Source organism: Dromiciops gliroides, chromosome 5, assembly GCF_019393635.1.
Source record: "Dromiciops gliroides isolate mDroGli1 chromosome 5, mDroGli1.pri, whole genome shotgun sequence".
NCBI lineage: Eukaryota > Metazoa > Chordata > Mammalia > Microbiotheria > Microbiotheriidae > Dromiciops > Dromiciops gliroides.
The window spans coordinates 265956966-265981121 of NC_057865.1; the positions used below are offsets into that span (position 1 = coordinate 265956966).

At 39.2% G+C, this 24156-nt stretch overlaps 1 protein-coding gene across 5 annotated transcripts in view; it reads right to left on the minus strand.

Moving 5' to 3' along the window:
- Nucleotides 1-24156, minus strand: part of ATP2B1 (ATPase plasma membrane Ca2+ transporting 1) — a 140124-nt gene that overhangs the window by 113254 nt on the left and 2714 nt on the right. The window contains exon 1 of one of the 5 annotated variants that reach the window (XM_043967259.1): nt 23619-23839. The exons of the other annotated variants lie outside the window; for them this stretch is intronic. The gene's annotated coding sequence lies outside the window, so the exon portion shown is untranslated. Of the gene's footprint in view, nt 1-23618; nt 23840-24156 lie in introns of those variants that run through there. 5 annotated transcript variants of the gene reach the window in all.

Sequence of the window (24156 nt, forward strand, 5' to 3'; positions counted from 1 at the left end):
CCACTTAACCAAGAATTGAATGCCAAGTGCAGAACATATTTCCAACTTTTAAAAATAATGTCTTTATAAAAATAGCTGGGAAAAAGTCATCTGAATGTACACATAGGGAAAGTAGAGAAGGGAATAGCATAGTAGCATCTAACAGCACCCCTAGCTAGTTCATGTGCCTAAAGGCATGCTTGCTACATGCAGAGTAAATTCTAAAAGGAAACACCAATAGCAAACAGAGTTAAAATTATATACACAGTTTTTGTGGGTCAAATTCTTAGTCCTTTGTTTCTTGTCAACTTCTTACACGTCTGGCCAATTTCAATTCACCCAACTTAAAAACTAAAGCTAGAAGTTTATTTTTTTCCCCCAAGAGAATGCTGTCTTTTAGAACACCGAGTAAAGAGCCAAAGATGCCAACAACTTAATGAAACTGGTTAAAAAGCAGGTCACTTCACTAAAAGCTACTTAGGTCCTATACTCAAACCTCCTTCATGTTATAGAAGTGACTGCAGCTCTCTAAGATAATGTTGGTCAATGAAGAAACGACGAAATATTTCCTATGCACAAAGCACTATGCCAAGCTGTGTGGGATTTACAAATAGTTACAAACAGTCCCTGCTCTTAAGGAGCTCACATTCTAATGGTGAAGCCAACACATAGTCAGAAGTTTTGACTACCTAGTCAGTTAGGGATGGTTCCATGGTCCTTGGGGGGCAAGTGGCCAAGAAAATATTTCATCTTTCTGTGTGTGTGTGTGTGTGTGTGTGTGTGTGTGTGGCAAATGACTTGCCCAGGGTCACACAGCTAGTAAGTATCCAGTATCTGAGATCCGATTTGAACTCAGGTCCTCCTGACTCCAGGGCCAGTGCTCTATCCACTGCGCCACCTAGTGGCCCCAATAATATTTCATCTTAAATGGAATTTCCATTTCTAAAATAATCATTTCTTATAACAAACCATTTAAGGGTGGTCTTCAGTAGCTGTGGCTACTTGCCAAGGCAGATGCCAAGGCGCATCTCCATTCGGGCTGCTTCCCAGAATGACGCAGCAAGGGCTGGGCTGGAAGGAGGAGCAGCAGTCTGCTTACGGTTCCCACTCCCAGGCTATGTGGCCTTCGGTGACAGTTGGTCGGCAGTGGGTGGCAAGGAAGGTAGACTCTTCTCCACTATTCTTCTGTCAATGACTTATGGCTGCAAGGCCAAGGGTGAAACAGGACCAGTAGTCTAGAGGTCAATAACTATTATTCTCAAGGCTTTGGGGTCCAGAACTTTAGGATATCTCCATCAGGGTCTAAGGTACAAGCAATTAATGAGGATCATATACAAAGGAATGATTATGATCTGTACTGGTAGAGGGTTCTGATGAAAATCAATGAATCCTTGAAGAAAGAAAGAAAACTTGAGTTCAAGACCTACTAATATTTATTAGCTGAGTGACCATGGCCAAGTCCCAACCTCAGTGAGCTTCAGTCTCCCTATCTCCAAACTGGTGACAATACTCAGGCCACACATACTAAGCTATAAACATAAACATAATTCACTTTTGTACAGTACTTTATTGCCACTTCACCAGAAAAGTAAGTGTTTAAAGCTAATTGATATTTTTAAGCTTTACATTTAAAAATAATTTAGGTGTTAAACTGATGTGAAATTTTGCCCCTTCACATTAAAGTTAACCTGTTCAATTAATGAAATTTAAAATAGGTTTGACAGTCACATTTCTCAGAACCTTATAAATAGTAACTGCCCTTTATACCTTGTATCTTCATCAACTGTTATCAATCCTACTTTCATATTTGGCAAACTCTTTGATATCCTTGGAAAACATCTAAAGCAGTAATTTGTTGGCCAAGAGTTTAAATTTATACGGCATATTTTATCAAAATATGTCTCTATTCCAACAAGATCAGTTCAGCTGCCAAAAACAAACCTTGGTCGTATAGCAAAAAGGACACGAAGACAGAAGATATGAGTTTGAATACCATTTCAGATACCTAACTTTTTGTGACCCCGGCCAAATCAGCTATCATCGTGGGGCCTAAGTTTCTCATCTGTAAAATAAGATCCCTAACCCTAAATCCTATGGGACTATAAATACTGACATATGGGGTAAACCGCTTCACCCTAAATTGGAGGCAATCAATCCAGTATAACAGAAAGAACCACCACACTTGGTAGTCAGGAGAAACTGAATTCTAATCCCAGCTACACTAGTTAGCTGTGCGAGTCTAGGCAAGTAGCTTTATATCTCTGAACCTTTCTGCATTTGTAAAATGTTACTGTGATCAAAGTGTTTTCTAAATCTTAAAACACCAAATACACAGGGCAGAGAGGTGGTGCAATGAACTGCCTCACCAGACAAGGGTGAACAGGGAGAAGAAAGAACATCAGTTAAGGAAGATAGCAAGAGGATGGAAAAATACTAAAGCTTTTATAGAACAGGGACAGGAAAGAATCATTCAGTCCGGATTGGGTGGCTGCATTAGGCAATCAGAAAGATGATGATTTCAGGTTATTACTTAAGCGCATGCTCTGGAAGAAGAAAGCAAAGACTGAGTTGGCTGCAAGTAACAGGCACTGATGGGACTCCAAGGAGAGAAAGTCACTCAGGAGACATAGGGGGAGAGGTCAACAATCTTGCAGTTTAGTCGGCTTCCAAGACAGTTTTTATTTGAAAGCAAGGGCTGAACCTGGAGGCAAAAACAAAAAATAAACAAATGAAGTATTCCTCAGGGTTTAGAATAAGTTGCCACGCCTGAGAGGAAAATGTTAAAACTGACAAAAACAGACGGTTCGGTATTCCAAGGGAATTAAGTAAGCTTCGCATGTGTAATTTATCAACCTGCAGAGAACTTCAGAGCTAGAAAGAAGGCCAGCCTTTTAGACCAAACCCTTCATTTTAGATATAAGGGGCTTCAGTGACAGGCCCCGAGTCACACAGCTAGTGAGTGGGGGCAGCGAGGACACGAGGACAAAGCTGACTAAATCCAGTGCTCTTTCTGGTACATGACATTGCCTTACACTGTGGTAAAGAAGCTTCCAACTCTAAAGAGTTCACCAGCAACTGATGTGACAAGTGCGTATATCCCCAACTACCCTCTGTAGGAACATTCCCTCTCCTATTCATTTCCTTGGTGGCAGTAAATGACCAGAGGCTACAAGAGGTATACCTAGTTTCAGGATCCTTGAAAAGCTTTGTCAATGCCTCCCATGGCAATCTAACTGAATTGGTTATTTTAATAAACAAACAGATCAAGAACAAAAATGTTCATCAATGATCCAATCATTTTACTAGGAAGAGGAAGACTGCCTCATGCTCCATCTGCTTCTTTTACAAGTTTTGCTTTGCCCACTTCACCTCGAAGGCCTTTCTTGATTCTCCCTTTCCACATCTCTCATACTGTGGGCTTTAAATGCTATAAAAATTCAATTCCTTGAGAACAGACTGAGTTGTTTTTCCATCTTTATTTTACCAGCAACTATCCACAAGACACTACACCCACAGACAAAATGACTTGAATTTAGTAAAACTTTTCAAAGTTCATCCCTTTCCTATTCCAAAATGTAATTCAATCCAAATTCAACAAACATTATTAAGTACCTACTCCGTAGGAATCACAGGCCTAAGTGCTGCCTGCCACTGGGAAATATAACATGTAAACAGATAAAGTAAATGAAAGTTAATTTGAGGAAGAGAACATTAACTAGGGAGATCAGGGAAGAATTCTTGGGGCAGGCAGCACCTGAGCTCAGCCATGAGGGAAATTAAGTATATTCCAAGAGATTTAAGGTGAAAGAGTGCATGCACGGCTAACAGCTTCCACAAAGGCACAAGGTAGGGGCCACTGAAAATTTTCCAGGTGAGAAAGTAAACACTTTAGAAATCTAGGGTATAGTAATATAGGGAAAAAGTAGAAAATATATGGATTCTTTACCAATTCCAGAGAACATACCTTAATTAAAACTGTTTCTAAGAGTTTGTGTCAAAATTGTTTCATTACTTTTTTAATTTTTGGGAACACCAATCAAAATTAAGTTCAGAAATAAGACTCCTCAAAAAAAAAATCTTTTAAAAAAAATCAGCATGGAGAAATATGTTAATTGCTTCTGAAGGTTCATTTGCCTATGAAGGCAACAGAAAAATAAATACAGCTGAAAGTATGATTATAAATCATAGTAGGGAGGAAAGAGTTCTAGACTTGGGAGTCAGGGATTATAGCTCAATTTCCAGTTTCCCAATTACTGTATGTGACAGGTTCTCTGAGCCCTGTAAAATAAGGGATTAGGTCAGACAAAAGTCTCATCCAGATCTAGAACTAAGAATCTGTAATTTCACGTTCTCTGAAATATGTGTAAACCTATGCTTGGATGAGGAAGAAATATATGCTTAGAAAAAGGTTTTTAAGCACTTTTTTCTTTTTTAAAATAAAGAATAAAGAGTACAAAGTTAGATGTTAGGGAGAGGCACAAAGTTTACAAAACATTCAATCCTTGCCTTTGTGGAGTTTATGGATTAACAGAATGCCTGGATGTATTACCCATAAAAAAAGAAGCCATCATTCATACCACTCCAGAGGGTGAAAATAAATGAGTTGTTTATCTTAAAGTAAGACAAGTTAAGAGGTCCTATAGTTTGTTCAGAGATATCAGTCTACCAAATCTGGTATTCGTTGAAACTGGAGTTTTCTTCTGATTCAACATCCCAAAAAAGTATGAGTAAAAAGAAAGAGGGGGCAGCTAGGTGGCGCAGTGGATAAAGCACCACCCCTGGATTCAGGAGTACCTGAGTTCAAATATGGCCTCAGACACTTGACACTTACTAGCTGTGTGACCCTGGGCAAGTCACTTAACCCCCATTGCCCTGCAAAAAAAAAAGAAAAAAAAAGAAATGGACCAGGATAGACTGGTTACGTGGCAAAAGCAAGGGATGGTTAACTGCCAGCCTGTGCACTATGCTGGTGTCACTGCCGCATCTAAAGAAAGTGAGCCCACAGCACAGTGAGCGGACTCCTGGTAGGGGGAATGGGAGGGGTCTGGAGAAAAACACTGGTCCCAGAGTTAGGAAAGAGGAAGTTTGAATTCCACACCAGAACTTTGCTGGGCAAGTAAGTCCCATGACCCCTTTGACCCTGGAGTAAAACTCATCTTTAAAGTCTTGTACTACTAAGTCTTGTACTACCTACCTCAAAGGGGCGTTTTTCAAAAAGTGGTTTACAAACTTTTGTGGGAAGTAGGAGAAGCATCTAGTCTGGAACCACAGTTTTTCAAATATGAAGAACTCCCAGTGTGGAGACTTCTTCTATAGACGCTCTCCCTTAACTCCACCTACCAACTTCCCTAGCTTCCTTTAAATCCCAACTAAAACCTCATGTTTTACAGGAAGACTTTCCCGACCTCTCTCAATTCTAGTGCTTTCCCTCTGCTAACTATTTCCTATTTATCTTGTACATAGCTTATATATTTGTCTACACAGTGTGTCCCCCATTAAATTGTAAGCTAGAGAGCAAGAACTATCTTTTGCCTCTTTCTGTGCTCAGCACACAAATAGGTGCTTAATAAATGTTTATTGTCTTTTTTTTTTTTTTAGTGAGGCAATTGGGGTTAAGTGACTTGCCCAGGGTCACACAGCTATTAAGTGTTAAGTGTCTGAGGACGGATTTGAACTCAGGTACTCCTGACTCCAGGGCTAGTGCTCTATCCACTGTGCCACCTAGCTGCCCATTTATTGTTTTTTAATAATTGGCTCTCCAGTGGGGGAAAATGCATGAACGGCAAGCATACTTCCAACAAATCAAGCCCTGATTTGTAGTTTGCTGCTTTCCATGGTGTAAATGTTCACACTGAAAATTTAACAATCTGCTTAAAACAACAGAGCTGGCTCCAGGATAGCCCTGAAAAAAGCACAGGATTAAGCAGGCTTGAGGGGACTACAGTCTGCACCACTGGAGATCACACATGAAAACACAGACACCTCTGAATAAATGAGTCGATAAAGAAATACATTTTCTTTTTTTTTATTTTTTTCCAACCCACTTGTTTATCGGTTAATAGTTATCCCTTCCACATCGAGGGGTTTGGGGTGCAACACCCCCAGGATCCGGAAAACCTGCATGAAATTTTTTGATGCTCCTTTTGTGCCAGAGAAGAAACCTGAATTTCTTCTTTTCCTTTTATGGGGTGTTTACTGTACCTTATTGTAAAATTTGGGTTAAGTATTTGGTCACAGGCTCTGTGTTGTCTAACTTCCAAAACTCCCACAAAATTCTCTTTTAATTTCTTATGCCCATCTGCACGATATATCAAAACCATGATGGGGAGAGTTGAGATGTAGAAGGGATAACTCTATGGAGCACCATTTAACTACTGATCATTTTGAAGAACTTTTTGGAGTAGCAAACTGTTACTGAGAAATTGATTAGATGTCTTATAATTTTACATTTTAAATCAACAGATCACAAATGAACATATCATGATTCCATTTGTTTACACTATGATAAAGCGAATGTAGTTTAAGAGAAGATGGAAATGCTGATAATTAAATACTTTATAAAAGCCTACAACTTACATATTTGAAAGGAAAGAGAAATGAGGGAGGGGAATTATTCATGCCTACCTGGGAATTATCCTATCAAAACACATTAAGATTTACATAAATAACTATAAAACACTATAAAAACAGAGTTATCTAGCTGGAAACATTTTGCAAGCACAAGCTTGGGCTATGCAAACAAAATAAAAATGACAAAACCCCTAAATTAATTTACAAATTTAGTGCTATGCTAAATTATCAAGGTGATATATTTTTGAACTAGGCAAAATTAGCCTTAGAAGAAAAATAAGGCTTAGAATCTCAAAGACAATAATGAGAAAAAGTATGAAGAGGGGAAGAAGTCAACTCAAACTGTTACAAACAGCAATCATTAAAACAATTTAAGACTGGTTAAAAAAGAGAAGTAGAACACTGGAACAGACCATATACAACTGAGAACAGTAGCTCAATGTTTGATAAATGAGTATATATAAATCATTGGGAAAAGGACTGCTTTTTGACAAGAATTCCTAGATAAACTGGAAAGCAATTTGGCAAAAATTAGGTTTTAAGCAACATCTTACATCACATACCACAATAAGCTCCAGATGAATACACTGGAGGGGCAGCTAGGTGGCACAGTGGATAAAGCACCAGCCCTGGATTCAGGAGGACCTGAGTTCAAATCTGGCCTCAGACACTTGACACTTGCTAGCTGTGTGACCCTGGGAAAGTCACTTAACCCTCACTGCACCACCACAAACAAAAACAAAAACAAAAACAGAATACATTGCTTGTATTTAAAGAGAAGAAGAGATGAGAAGAAGCTCAGGTAATCTCTCACTATGACAAAATTTTTGTTAAGTTTTCCTTCTTTTGTTTTTATATCACCTCTTTTCCAATAGGTCCCTTTCCTTTCTCTCTCCCATTGAGCTATCCACTACAAAGAATAAAAAGATGGGGTGAAAAACAGTCTAGGAAAACCAAAACATCAAAAGAAGTCTCATATCATATGAAATGATGCAGACCCCTACCTACCCAACAGCCTTTCCAAAGCAAAGAGCCATGGGATAGGGAGATCAAAGGGAGAGGTGCCTTCTCACTTCTCTTCTTTGGGGCCTAGTCTGGTCACTACAATTTTTCAGCAATTGTTATGTTATTGTTCTTTTCATTCAAATTGTTATAGTCATTGTGCACACTGTTTTCCTAGTTCTGTTTACTTCACTTGGCAATAAATTCATAAAAATCTTCCCAAGTTTCTCTATATTCCTTACATTAATCATTTCTTACAGGACACTCGTATTTCATTACACGTACCACAAGGTACGTCATTCATTCTAGCGGGAAGGATTCTTAGCCAAAGGACAGGGTTCATAAAAGATAAAATCGTTTTAGCTACATCGGATTAAAAGCTTTTACACAAATAAAATCAACAAAGACAAAATTATAAGAGAAATGATCATGGTCATATTTGCATCAAATATGAATAGAAAGTCTGATACTTAAAATATATAGGGAATTGACATTAATATAAGGAGAGAAAGGATGTGAACAATTTTCAAAAGAACTGCAAATTATAAATGACACATTGAAAATAGGCTTCAAAGCTCTCACCTGAAAACAGCAGTAGATCTGGAGCAATTGTTCTTTGCCCCACCATGTGTGTGCCCTCAAACATGTCCCCTACATATGCATGTCTTATGTTTGATTCCTGTGTGTCTCCTCTAATGGGAGAGTATGCTCCAGTTTTCTGGGGGAAATGTAATAGAGCTAATACGTTACTATGATATTTTATTAAATGTGGAAGGGAAGAAAGGGAGAAAGAGAAAGGTGGGAGGGAACAAGCAGTGCCAGGTACTGTGTGCTATACAAACATTTAATTTGACCCTCACAACCACCCTTAGAGGTCGGTGCCATTACGACCCCCATTTACAGATGAAGAAACTGAGCTAGACAATGGTTAAGGGTCTGGTCCAGGCTCATACAGATGCCTAAGGCAGGATCTGAACCTCCTGACTGCAGGCCCAGCATTCTCTCCACTGTGCAACCAGTGAAAGAGAGACACAGACAAGGACAAACAGAGAAAGAAACAGACACTCTAAATCACAGAGATATGAACATTAAAATAACTGACATTTTACTTTGTGCAAAAATGGGCAAAGATGCAAAAGATGGAAACAGAAACTACTAGTGGAGATGTGAAGTGCTCAACATAGTTCAGATTTTAATTAAAAGGGAACCCAATGTTAAATGGCCATCCCTTAACAATCCTGCTAACAGTCACATACCCCAATCAAGTCAAAGACAGGAACAAAGGTCCAATGTGACCCCAAATGTCCAGTTATTCTTTTGGATACCAAAGAATTGGGGAAAAGTGGGTCGCCGTTGATTGAGAAATGGCTGAAGCTACGCCATATGAATATAAATATCTCCCACCTTCTACAGGACATTTTTTCCAACCCCCCTTCATTCTAGTGCTTCCTTTTGGTTATCTCTGATGGGATTCTTTATTTAGCTTGTTTATAGAGAACAGTTCTATGTGGTATCCCCCATTACAGCAAGTTCCTTGAAAGGACAGACTTCTTTCTCCGTATCTCCAGCACTTAACACAGAATGCATCCCATTTTGTAATAAGAAACGACAGATGAAGAAGCTGCAGAGAAGCATGAGAGGATTTGGAACTGAACTAGTGAATGATGCAGAACCAAGCAAAATGTCTTCCTCCTTGCCATCCTGCCGCAGCCCCGGGCACCTGCTGCCCGCCCTACAGAAATGCCTTTGGGTCGGTCTGCCCCAGGCCATGCTCCACCTAAAGTACAGGCATGACCTCATTCATCCTCCAAGGCTCCTTAGCACCTCCAGGATCAAACAGAAAATCTTATTAGGCACCTTCACAGACTGGCTGTTCCCTTCCTTTCCAGTCATTTTACACCTGACTCCCCTCTCCGTCCTCTACCACCCCCAGGCACTGGCCTTCTTGACATTCTGTCTTCCAGCACCATGTCCTCCAGGCCTGGAATGCCCCCTCCTGGCTTCCCACCCTCTGCAAGAGGCCGTTCTCAGATCTCAGCCTGCCCCTCCTTCCGATTCCCATTTGCACTGCATATATCTTTTAGGCACACTTGTTTTCATTCTGTCTCCCCCATGAAAACATGACCATCTTTTTGCTTTTCTTTGTACCCTTAGTGCTTTGTGCAGTGCAGTACATATAGTAAACACTCAACAAATAAATGCTTGTTGATGGACTGTTGTAAATACGTAAAATTACAACAATGTAAATGAACAGATCACTAAAAGGAAGGTGAAATCTGAGTAACAGAAAACCCATGAAGGTCCCAGAGAAAAGATAATGAAACTGAGCTTTTCCCTCCTAGCTGAGAGTAAGGGACTCATAGGATGGAAAATTGTCTCTGTTGTCACAGTGGTCTGTAGGTTTGTATATCAGAAGTTTTGGCTTAACTGGTTTTCTTTGTTACACGGGTGGGTTCTATGTAGGGGTGGGAAGTCATGATATAAAGACAAAAGGCATCAATAAGATGTTTTTGTTGCCTTTTTTTTTAATTGAAGAAAGGGAGAGACATCCTACTCTAACTGGGAAACAGGGTGGAATACTTTGCCAAAGCAAAGCTTGACGTGTCAGAATAATCATCACTCTGTGTTCTAGATTATTGCCACCTCTAGTAATTACATTTCTGAAATGAAGATAAAACATACCTTTTCTGTTTAACAGTGTGTAATTAGTTAACTGGCTTGGCTCTTACCTATACTGCCAAAGAAGTATTTACCAGCAATTTTCATTTCGTTAGGATTTGTGACATTCAAGTACCCTGTCCAAACTGCGGCATATGGGGTTATCTTTAATGAACTCCAGTATTATTTCCTAAAAGGCTATTACTTTGATCATATTTATGAGTGTAGATCATTGGGTTAAACATTTAGAAATGTAAGAGAGCTTTGAGGTCATCTGGTTTAAAGCCCCCATTTTACAGGTGAGGAAACTAAGGCCAAGAGAAGGGAGGGGGGAGTTTCTTACCCAAGGCCACACACAGTGAGTTACAGAGCCAAGACACAAGCCCAGGTCTTCATCCTCCAAATCTACAAGTCTTTCTACTCACTTCATGACCTCTCGGTACAAGTTGCAAACAGAACATACAACTGTATTCTCTTCCAGGCCCAAAGAGGAACTGACTCCCTCTTCTGTTCCCCTTCCTTCCACAACCAATACCCAGAGATGACTGGCTCTATTTTTTCTGATGAAATGGAGGCCCGCCAGTCCTTGCCATCTGGCCTGATACTCCAGGCCTTACCAAGTTAGCCCTCTCGCTGCCCTCCAAATTAGCAACAACTCAACAAGCACATCGAGTGCTGGGCATATACTCCCAGCAGTGCGAGGGGCTGTGGACAGAAAGAAAGGTAAAAAGACGTCTGTCTGTCTGCCTGCCCTCAAGGAGCTCACATTCTAATGGGGAAAGTCATTATGAGCTGGGAGAAATGGAAGAGAGGTCCTGAAGGCAGCTGAGTTCCTACAGGAAGTCGAGAAAATGAGGAGGGAGCCGAGCATTCCAGCAGCACAGGACAGCCTATGTAGCAGGAATAGGGGGATGGTGTGTCTGGCGTGAGGAACTACAAGCAGGCCAATGCTGCTGAAATGTAGGGTGTATAAAGAAGAGTAAAGTGCAAGACTGAGAAGGATGGGTTATGAAGAGCTTGAAAGACCAAACAAAGGCATTTCTATTTGATCCTTTAGATAACAGGAAGCCAGGGAAGTGCACAGAGCAGGAGGGGCATTTGCCTTAAAAAAATCACCCTGGATGATGGAGGATGGATTAATGCCACTCTGACAGTTGAGGCAAGAAGGTAGTAATGAGGGCCTGAACTAGGGCTGTTATTATGTGAGTGGAAAAAAAAGGGACAGGTATTGTGAAGGCAGCTTTGGCAACCAACTGGCTATTGGGGTGAGAGTGAGGAGTCGAGGATAACAATGAGGTTAGGCGCTTGGGTGACGGAGAAGAGGGTGGTATACTAGGCAGGAATGAGGTAGTTAGGAAGAGGGAGAGAGGTGGGGGATGAGTTCTCTACTGGATCTGTTGAGTTTGAGATGCCCATAGGACTTCCAGTTCAAGGTGTGTAAGAGGCAATTAGGTGGTACAGTGGATAAAGCACCAAGCCTGGAGTCAAGAAGACCTGAGTTCAAATCTGGCCTCAGACACTTACAGCTATGTGATCTTGGGCAAGTCACTCAACCTTGTTTGCCTCAGTTTCCTCATCTGTAAAAAAAGCTGAAGAAGGAAATGGCAAAACACTCAATTATCTCTGCCAAGAAAACCCCAAATGGAGCCAAAGATTCAGACACAACTGAAAGGCAACTGGCGATATGTGCCTAGAGCTCAAGAGAGACAAAGATTGGATATATACATATGGGAACAATCTGCATCGAGATGATAACTGAACCTATGGGCATCAAGTGAGATACTAGATAGGGAGATGAGAGGGCCTGGGCAGAGGTGGAAGGAGTGATAGCCATGGTCAGAGGGAACAACACAGATCAGCAAAGATGAATGAGCAGAAAGCAGTATTATGAGAACCTAGCAAGGAGTAGTCATAAGGAGAAGGTGATCCAACAGTTTCAAATGCTGCCCAGGAAGTCAAGAAGGAGGAGGACTGTCCAAACACCTGACAATGTCATCTGACCTCCAGATGCAACCTAAGGACCGACCCTTGGGCCTGCCATGGAGCCCTGGAGCTAAACTTTCTTTTCTAGACATGCTGCCTCCTCCAATTAGAGGGTGAGCTCTAGAGAGCAGATACTTTCTCATTTGTTCTAATTGGGACCCATGCACTTAGCATAGTGCTCAGCACAGAGTGAATACCTAAGAAATGACTATTTCTCCATTCACATAGGATTCTGGAATGAAAAGGGGGTTTTACAAGGTTTACATTGTACAATTGCTAGGTTCTAAATTACTAGACTCATATCCTAAGACCACTATCAATAACCAGTCCTCCCTTGCTGCCTTTGGCTGTCTCACATAGGGACATACATAAGCTTTCTGTCAGTTCATTTCCAGTTCATAAAAAAATACTTTCTAAGGCAATGCTTTCCAAACTAATTTTGCCACAGAAACTTGGGAGCAAGAAAGCCACTGATGGAACCCTAACATGGTAGGGAGAGGGGAGCACCAGGGTCTATCCCTCAGACTTAAATAGAGATCAGGGCAGATAAAGCAGAATTGAGGAAATTGACCCTATTTTTATGCAACAAAAAATGGTGCACTGTTTCAGATATTGGCATAAATTTCATATTCAATATTTCAAAGGGGAAACTATTGCTACATAAAGAATTTCTCACAGAAACACCAATACACACTGCACAGAATAGTTTTATAAGTACTAAAAAGTACGCTCTTAAGGCCAGAATATAACAATTAGCACTGATTTAAGTATCCAGCAGGCACATCTCTGAAACTCATTTACACAAACATCTAAGTGCCATCGATATACATCTTGTGACAGACACAGGAGCCGGGAAAGATAAAATGCCTGCCCTCAAGGAACTTAGAGCTGGGAAGGGGGAAGGAGAGGTATGCAGATAAAGAAATACGATCAACTCTAACAAGTTAAAGGAGAAATCAAGGGCAAGTTCTACAGTCCCTGTCTTCAGATGGCAGGATGAAGGTAAATTTTAGAGAAGAGGTAGAGCCTAAGCTTGACCTTGAATGAAAGACATTTTTTTGACTGGGCAATGGGGGTTAAGTGATTTGCCCAGGGTCACACAGCTAGTAAGTGTCAAGTGTCTGAGGCTGGATTTAAACTCAGGTCCTCCTGAATCCAGGGTCAGTGCTTTATCCAATGCACCACCTAGCTGCCTGAAAGAAAAACTTTTACTGAGTGAAGATATGTAAGGCACAGGAGGCAGAAGGATATATAGATAGATCTATATATAAGCCTCTGTTACAAAGTATGATGACACTGGATTAGACTTTTTTGAAATAAATTCTAACTTTGACTGCATTGTTGCTTACTACAATTAGAATTTTAGAGTAGCCTAATCAATAACTTGGCTGAAACTTTTTTTTTTTTAAAAGAAGGTAATCTATCGGATGCAAAGTCAGCCCCAAGGTCTGAGGAATGTTCTTAAATTGACTTTCTTATATGAACCTGTCCAGGAGAGGTTTAAAAGTAACCTTTGGGTTGGTTTTTTTTTGACAGAGCCATAAGAACAATTTATTTTGGAACATCAAAATTATAAAAATGAACATTTTTGAAAACTTTTATAAACTGATGAAGAATGAAATGAGCAGAACCAAAACAATTTTAAAACCCAACAACTTTGAAAGCTGTGAGAGCTGTGATCAATATGGTTTTTAAGGTCATTGTTTAAGAAGGATGTTTTGGGGCAGCTAGGTGGCACAGTGGAATTCGGGAGGACCTGAGTTCAAATCTAACCTCAGGCACTTGACACTTACTAGCTCTGTGACCCTGGGCAAGTCACTTAACCCTCATTGCTCCACAAGAAAAAGAAGGATGTTTTAAAATCCTGTCACCTTTTAAACATAATCCATATAATTAACATCACTCATCAATTACCCAAAAAGTTTTTAAAGCTGTTTAGCACTGTGCTAAATGAAGTAGAGGATACAGAAGTTGCCTAAGACATACAAAAGACTTGTAGCTGAATACTAAATTGTGTGGCACAAGTTATAAATGCTATTGAAATTTAGCTACATGACAGCAATGAAGGCTTCAGTATTAAGGAAAATTGTGTGGAAAAGGTAGGAGTTAAGGACTGAGCAGGATTTGAGTTTCCCCAAGTATAAAAGGAGTGGGTTAGACTAGTGGAATTCTAACCCTGCCTCTAATCCAATAAGCTATGAATGGACCTGGTAGCCAAGAAAAAACAGAACATTCCAAGTAACAATAATAGTATTAACAAAGCTATAAAGGTGGAAATGGTTATAGAATGTTTGTGATACAAGGAGCAGACTAAGTCTAATTAAATAATTGGGACAGTTGTGCTGAGTGAGAAATGTGGTGATGGTTGGGGAGAAGGGTAGCTAGTATGAGAGATGGCGTGGTATTTGGAGTTAGAGAAAATGAATTTGAATCCTGGATCTGTGACTAGTCAATCAGTTAATAACCATTTATTAATTACTATACTCCAGACACTGTGCTAAGTGCTGGAAAAACAAAGAAAGGTAAAAGACGGTCCCTGCTCTTGAGCTCACAGCTTGATGGGGGAAGACAACATGCAAACAGCTATGTACAAACAAGCTCTATAAAGGATAAACAGAAAATAATCCAGAGGAAAGGCATGAGTATTAAGGGGGATCAGAAAGGTTTCCTGCAGAAGGTGGGATTTTAGCAGGGCCTTGAAGAAGCCAGGGAAGCTGAGGCGAACATGAGCAAGGGGTGCAGAAGTGCCCCTTGGAGAGAAACAGCAAAGAACACCTGTTCACATTCCACAGGGGAACAGTTTGGGAAGCACTGCTCAAGGGAATATAAGACTTAAATATATTTTTCAGACTACCGGCAAGACTAATTTATACAGCTCACTTAACTCAAGGCTCAGTCTCTTTATTCCTATATTAAACAGGCCAGGTGGTACAGTGGATAGAACGCAGGACTTGGGAGAAAGAGTTCTAATCTGGGCAGGTCATTTCTGACTCGGTTTCTTTACTGTTAAATTGGGACGATCACTGCACCTACCTCCCAGGGCTGTTGTGAACCTTTTGCAAACTTCAAGTGCCATATAAATGCTCGTCATTAAGATAATCTCTAAGATGTCTTCCAACTCTTAAGTCTTGTGATCAGTCTTAAAGGGGGTTGGATCATGGAGAGCCTTGAAAATCAAAAAGGGGGTTTTAAATATAATGTGTATTATAACGAAAGCTTGTGGAGGTCAAGAACTAGTTTGCCTGTTCTGTTCTCCTATTTTCCCCCACTCCCCCCATCTCAATGCCTGGCACATGGTGGGAAGTTAACAAATGTTCAAAGGAATGTAAGTAAGTCAGAGAGGCCAAATAAATCCATCTCAACAATGGATAAGAGAAAAATTATTTTGGGAGCTTCAGGAAAATCTGGTTATCAAATTAAATAAAACATCCTTATACTATTTAGAACCAAGCTATTGTTAGTATCACAGGTAGGCAAACATTTTGGAGGCACTTAATTCTGAAAACCATAAGTGACATTATTTCTAAATTTATCAAGTCTAAGTTATTTATGCAAATCTGGGATGTGCAATTTCAGATTCTATAAAGTCTAGAATCATTCAACAAGAAGATGAGAAAGCACCCATATACAAACATTAATAGTATTGTTATATAGAACTAACTAGGAATAATAGAAAAGGAAGTTGAATTCAAAATAACAACTATGAAATGCAGAAAATATCTAGGAGCCAATCCATTGAAGTGCACCCAATATCTCTACAGCTACAATGACAAAATGGTTGTTAAAGCAATAAAGAATAATTTTTTTAAAAGGGGGCAGTCCATATTCATGGGTAGACCATGCCAATATAAGAAAAGACAACAGTTCAACTGAAGTTAACTAATAGATTTAGTGCTATACCAAACTAGCAAGGGGATACTTTACAGAACCAAACCAAACAGTCCAAAATTCATGAGACATTATCATCTAACAGAAAACAAATGCCCCCAAATCTGAGGAACTATAGTGTTCAAAATTAAATTCTTAGAAAGTTTAAAAATCATTTTCTAACCATAAGGTTATATTAAGAAAGCACCCATATACAAACATTAATAGTATTGTTATATAGAACTAAATGTAGGCATGGAGGTGGTCAGGGGATAGAGTGCTGGGCCTGGAGTCAGAAATACCTGAATTCGAATCCAGCCTTAGACACTGACTAGATATAAGACCTTGAGCAAGTCACTTAACCTCTGTTTGCCTTAGTTTCCTCATATGTAAAATGGGAGTACCTTCCAGGATGGTTGTGAGGATCAAAATTAAATTCTTAGAAAGTTTAAAAATCATTTTATAACCATAAGGTTATATTAAGAAAGCACTATAGAACTAACTAGGAATAATAGAAAAGGAAGTTGAATTCAAAATAACTATGAAATGCAGAAAATATCTAGGAGCCAATCCATTGAAGCGCACCCAATATCTCTACCGCTACAATGACAAAATGGTTGTTAATTCATAGATGGCCAAAAGATCTAGAATATTAAGGGAAATAATTTTTTTTTTAAGTAGAAATAAAGAGAACAGTACTTTCAGACCTCAAAATATATTATAGGGGGCAGCTAGGTGGCGCAGTGGATAGAGCACCAGCCCTGGATTCAGGAGTTCCTGAGTTCAAATCCGGCCTCAGACACTTGACACTTACTAGCTGTGTGACCCTGGGCAAGTCACTTAACCCCCATTGCCCCGCAAAAAAAAAAAAAAATATATATATATATATATATATATATATTATAAAGAAATCGTAAAATAATCATAAAAAACTATTTGACAGGTCAAAAAAGAGAAACATATCAATGGAACATACTAATAAACAAGCAACAATCAGAAACAAAAGAACTCAATTCAATTATCTCGTGCTTGATAACTCTTAACACATAAATAACCTAGGAAAGTAGTCTCTATTTGGCAAGAATTGCTGGGGACACTGGAAAGTAGCCTGGGAAAAATTCAGCTTAAACCACTATCTTTATTTAAACAAGAAGTTTTACTGCTGCTCACCTTCATTAGACCCTCCCTTATGACAAAGGCAAACAGTCCCAAACAGCCTGCTAAAACAAACGTATCTACCAGTCCTTTGCTGTGTATCCCACCTCATAACTGAAAGGAGGGAAGTGGCTTGCATCATCTCCGAAACCAAAGCAGGTCCCTGCAATTTTTACATTAATTTGATTTCCAGTGTCTCTGTGTTGTTTTTATCACCATTTTTAAAAGGTGGCATGGCCTAGTGGGCAGAATACAGGACTTGGGAGTCAGGAAGACCTGAGCTCAAATCTTGCTCCAGACAAATACAAGCTGTGTGACCCTTGGACAAGTTATACAAACATCTTATACACAGACCACAATATACTCAAAACAGAAACGTGAACAGAATATTAAAGCTCATCCCATTTAAAACACTCGGAAGAGAACCTGATCATGGTACTTTTTCACAACTATTCTTAACCAAAAGGAATAAAGGCAATCACTAAAGACAAACTAGATAATTTTGATAACATTAGATTGAAAAGGTTTTGCATATACAAAATTAATACAAATAAGATAAAGGAAGCGAGCTGACTGGGAAAATAAATCTGTATGGAATATCTCTGAGAAGGGTTTGATATCCAAAACATAGTCAACTAACAAATTCCCCAATTAAAAGCCTTTGAATAGCAATGATAAGTAATGGCATTTATATAGTGCCTACTATGTGCCACACATATACTGCGCTAAGTACTTTACATTTGATCCTCACAACCATCCTGGAAGGTACTCCCATTTTACATATGAGGAAACTAAGGCAAACAGAGGTTAAGTGACTTGCTCAAGGTCTTATATCTAGTCAGTGTCTAAGGCTGGATTCGAATTCAGGTATTCCTGACTCCAGGCCCAGCACTCTATCCCCTGACCACCTCCATGCCTACATTTCACAATAGGCTGAGTCAAAGGATATAGAGAGTTCTCAAAGGAATTAAAACACCCCTGAAGTTTCATTCCACATCCAGTAAAAAAAATGGCAAGGATGATTACAAGAAAAGGGAAGTGATTGATGGACATGTTATAGAAATAATGGCATGTATACTAATGCATGGTTGGTGGATCAGGGAATTGATGAAACAATTCTAAAAAGAAAATGGAATCCTGTAAAGAAAGGAACCAAATGCTCATACTCTGTGACTCAAAGATTTTACAACTAGGCATAACCTCTCATCTCCCTACCCCCACCTCAGGGAGCTCAAGGACAAAAGCTAATGAGCTAATGTTCTCTACACACTCAATGTTTAGAGCTTCATTTTTGGGAGTGGCCAAGAACTGGACATAAAGGAGATATCTATTAATTGGGGGATAGCTAAGCAAGATGTGGCACATGAACGTAATAGAATATTACTATGTTTATATGAAGCAATTATGAGAACTATAGAAGCAGCATGAGAGGATTCAGATAAACTGATGCAAAGTAAAGGAAGCAGAACTGGGGAACATCACAAAATAAATCCTATGTAAATGGAGAGAACAACCAAAACTGGGGCCATCTTTAGTCCCCCAAAGCTCACCAGTAAGCAGTGAGCACCTACCTCTTCCCTGCCTTCTCCCTTCTTTGCAGTGAGGATAGGGGACCACAGGAGTAGAACACTACTATAAGGTCAGGCTCTTAGCTTTGCTCAAGGTTTTTCCCCCCTCTATGTCAAGTGGGATGGCATATGACTATGAAAAGGTTCCCATTTCACCCACTACAGTAAAAGAGGGCTCATCTGGCATTGTTTCAACTAGAATTCTCCCATTAACTTGAAACTTCCATAAACATCAACCGACAATTCCTAGTAATAATACTGAAGTACATCTTGTGAAAAAGACGAATGTACATAAAGCTTAGTGTTTGGTCAAGATATTATTACTACAAATCAAAGCTTATGTTCAGAAGTTTCAAAGTTAAATATTAAAATGTCATTTTGTTCTAATTCACAGAAAATAGCTAACACACATATTTTATGTGATAACTACTAAACAAGATGTAACCACAAGTAACCCATACATCAACTATGTCAGAGAACATTATGTATTTATATATTGCTACTAATCCCTCCTTCAAAACAAGGCCTTACTAACTTCTGTTTGTAATTCCAAGGATGAAAGATCAACACCGTAAGTGTAAGATCATTAAGGCTTCGTATAAACAAAGGTTATTATTTACCATTAAGCCTGCTTTTCCAGAGTCACTAGCAGGTATACTGATCATGATCCTGGACAATATGCAGCAATCTTAACACAGCATTACCTTTTTTCCCCACTACTGACTCACTAAGTCTGCAGTCCAACCAAAACCCTAAGATGTTTTTTCAAAGAAATTGCAGAAATGTTTTTTTAGTCTAAATCTAAGACTTTGCAGTTATCTCTATTAAACTCCACCTTGTTGAGATTAGAGCTCTGCCAAGCTTGTCTCATGCCCAGTTATCCAATGTGCTTGTGCATTAGCCTTCTAGAGAAAAGGCATTCCTCCTGTGATCAGTCAGCCCTAATCAGATCACATCTGGATTATGGAGATCAGGCCCAAATGCCCCATGTTTTAGAAAGGACAATGACACGAGCACCCGGCAGAATGCCACCCCAATGGTAAGAGGTCTCAAGTTCATGTCGTGTGAGGGCTGGGTCCAGGAACTGGGACTGGTTAAATGCGGTAAATTCAGCCTTGGGGGCTGTCTCAAGCAGTAAGAAGCTTTTCTGTGGCAGTAAAAGACTTGTTCAGCTTGGCCTCTGAGGGCAGAACCAGGAGGAATAGGGAGCTATGAATAAGCAAACTGAGGCCTGATACAAGATTAGAACTATCCATAAGCAGAATGGGCTACTTCTGCATTTAGATTCCCCTTTACCCCAGGGTTTCTGGCAAAGAGTGGATATCTAATCATTCAGTCTGTGGAAGGAGGTTTTCTTCTCCAGGAAGAGACTGGAAGATTTTCATTCCCCTTCTGAACACTGAAGAAGAGACTAGTAATCACCATAATAAGCCCAGAGCAGAATTTGCTTTTAAATATGACAACTGAAAACAAACAACAAAGTTCCATATTTAATTAATTTTGAACTGGCTGAATTCTGACAAAGATTTTAACAACACTCAGTAAGTACAAATAGATGGGTCTTCATAAAAGAGAATGTGTAGAACAGATTTTACAGAAATATTTCTATAAGATCAACAATGACCAAGATTGGAGAGACATGAGAGCTCTCTCACAAAATCAACACCAAGCCTATTAGAATGACTAAACTGTCTGCAAGCATAAATCAATTCTGTTTTAAACCAGCTGTGATTTCTGACATATCAATGTTTTTCTCTAATCTACTGTCTTCACATAATGTTGTCCTTGGGCAGTGTCATGAAACCACCTTCTGAGTGAGACTGAAGGTCATTTTGGAGTATCAATAACTAACATCTCTTGGATGGGCCGTTAAAAATGGATCTGCTTTACAATAAACTTGATTACATTATAGATTTTAGTAAAGCTCTAGTATATTTAGCATCCTGTATCACCAAAGTGAAAATATGTGCCTCTGAAATAAAATGGCATAGGTGCTGAAAGGGGAAAATAGAGAGAATGCTTCATTTTTAATCTAGACTAATGATAAAACTGTCCACCTCCCAGTCACTTCATGTACTAATGGGCAATTACAAGAAAATGGAAAATTCTTGTGTTTGAAAATCCAGTCCAAAAGATCAAAAGTAGTTTAATATTGCAAGGATGTTCAATCTTTTTAAAACAGTACTTCGAATTTAAGGAAACAATTTACCAATTACTTTAATTATAACAAATATAAGTAAAAATGCATGCATTTCTTTGAAATGAAATGTTCACATTTATATGCCTAAAGCTAAACTAAATCTGTATTATACTATGCAATTTGCTCATGTCAGAAATTGATTTTCATTAAACCTCAGCAAAAATTAAGGGAATATATCTTTTGAGGTATTTTAATTATGAGTAGCATCTGTGCTATGGAAAGAGATTGGTTCCACAAAATAAATTAGCAAGTAAAAATGTATTCATCCTAATTAAACAGAAGTTCATTTTTTTAAAAGCTTTAAAAATCAGGCACATTATTCATGTGTACATACATATGTATATGCATCAAAATCAAGAACAGAAATACAGAACGGAAGAAATCTATTAAATTAGTGTGTTTATTTTTCTATCTCACCATATACATACATATATACATGTGTGTGTCTATATATTCCAATACAGTGTATCCTCCTGCCCATTCAGTTATCTTCCTTTAAAAGCTGTATCCTTTCAATATGAATTACACCCACAATTATAATAAATTAACTCAGTACAAGTCTAAATCTTATATTCTGAAGCAAACTACCATCTAATATAATTTGTATCTGTACCTTAAGTACCTGAAAACATATTTCTTCTAACCTTCCCCCCAGAATACATTCTTATTCAGGCTGAAAATATTCAGATTTTAGTCCTGCTTTAGTCTTTCTGGATCCTGACTTCCTTTAAAAAAAAACAACAACCCTTATTTTAATATCTTAAACTGAGAAGAAGTGTCACACAACCAAGCTTCTCTGCATATTTGTGAAAATGCAAAGAATACTAAGAAACTATGATGACATGTTTAAGAAGAGGCTTTTGAAGTTATTCTTATCCAAAATGTTATTATTGCCTGGGAACTAGTAAAACATGTGTGTAGACATATTTACATATGATTTTTAAGCAAAAATGTCTTTCAATGACAGTTATGCCGCCAACCTCAATAAATAAAGATAATTCTATCCCACTGCTACCTTCACATTACATAGATTATCATTCAACAAACATCTGTTAGGTGCTTCTTTCAAGAGCCCTGTGCTACGAAGGCTATGAGTGAGATTACAAATTTCAGGTAAGACGACACCTGGCCTCATGAAGCTTAAAATCTAAGAAGGGGGTGAAGACAGAAATGAATAGACCTTAATTATGATTGTGTTGTAAAAACAAGTGTTAAGTGAAGTCTGAGTGGGAAGGTCATACTATATTATGCATACTCTATATAATAATCAAGCTCACTATAATGCATGGGGTAGACGAGACTCATCTTTCTTTCATATAAGTTATCAAATGAGTAAAATTTTATCCATGAGATAGACATGGCCCTGAAAGCCAATGAATAGGGTTAAAATGTAAACACACTGGTAGCAAAATATAAAAACACGAATGTGAGACTGTTGCTTTGTCAGCACTAGAATATGCAGAATATTTAAGAAATGAACATATAACATGAGTAAACAAGTGTTCACAATATTCTGGAAGCAGTGAGGAATAGGGAAGAAAGCTGGTTTCCAATCATTTCTGACTATGTGACCAAGGGCAAGTCATTTAACCTTTTCTAAGCCTCAATTTCCTTCCCCTGTAAAATGGGGATGATATTTCTTACCCTATTAACCTTCACAAGTCTGTAGAGTGTTTTTGCATTCAATGCTGTGATCGATTATTTTAGAATACATATCGAGATTGACAGTGCAAATTCTAACTCTGGACCTTCTAATCTGGGATTTTTAATGGGGAATTCCTCTCTACCCACCCATGAAGTTCACCTGTAATAAAAATAATAATTTCTAAAACAAGTTTAAACCCCCATTTCTGTCTGTAACCTAAATAGTCCATACATTCTTATAAGGAAAGCATAACTTAGGATGCAATTTTAAATAAGTTAAACTACTCCCCAATAGATGTTTCCCATGCTAACAAAAGTAATTTAAAAAAAGGACAATTTCTGTGGAAATCTTGCAAAATTTGTCATTTTGTCCATATGCATATCAAACATCAAAAAATCAACTTAGCACCAATAATAATGCTGATAAAGACTATATCATCTTTATAATGCAGCTAATTCCCTTTTTTCCCTTCCTGCAAAACTAGGATACCCAAAGATTAAAATTATATAAATATATGTGCATGTATGTATATAAATACACATACACACATATATGCAAAGAACTGGACAAATCAAATACACTGTAGCCTAGAACCCGTTCCTGTACTCCAGGGAAAAACCTGGCTTTACTGGGATTTCCCCATTACCTACAGGTCTAAATGACCTACCCCCCCCCCTTATGGAAAGAACTAGGAATAAAAATAGAAACCTATTTTAGCACCTATGAAACAAAAGAAAAATTACTTCCTTTTATAATCATTTATGTCTTATATATACTCACAATGAAATTTCAGTAGTCAAAGTTTTTTTAAGTGAAAAAGCTCAATTCCACAAACTCAAACTGAAGCTCAATGTAGGCAACCATCAAACACTGGTACTCAAAAGATCCTACTCATAAATTAACATTCTAGTTAAAGGGAAATTATGTTAAGAATAACACTCAGAAGTCAAGGAATTTTCAGTTAAAAGGTGGAGTTCTGTCCTTAACTCACCCGTCTGTGACTCATTTTTGCAGAGTATATGGTAAGAAATAACAGTGACTGTTCAAGGATCCTTGCGGTTAACACCCAAAACAAAATCACAGCAGAAATCCACCCTTAATTATGCCTATCTCACTGGATCCTCCAAAGCCAGGTTACAAATCTGGAAGTTCCCGGGAGTAATAACGTTCCGGCAAACCCATTTCATCTCTCCTCTATCGGCACCCCCAGAGGCCGGGGAGCAGGGTCCCGGGCTGGCCCGGGGCGCAGGAGCCCGCGGGCGAGGAGGGCTGTCTTCCAGCCCGCGCCTGAAGCCTCGGGTCCGCACGGCTCCCGAGCCGGCCGCCGGGCCAGCCAGCTTGCTCCCGGGCCGGGCGGGCTCCAAGGCTGCCGCACGCATCTTCCCACGGCCAAGGCCCCGCATCCCCTCACGTGGGCGGACCCCCCCAAGGTTACAGCCGGCGGGGCAGATGACAGCTCCCTGGCAGCCAGGCCGCTGGAAGGGCTCCGCCGCTCCAACACAAAGGAAGGGACCACGTCAGATAGCCCA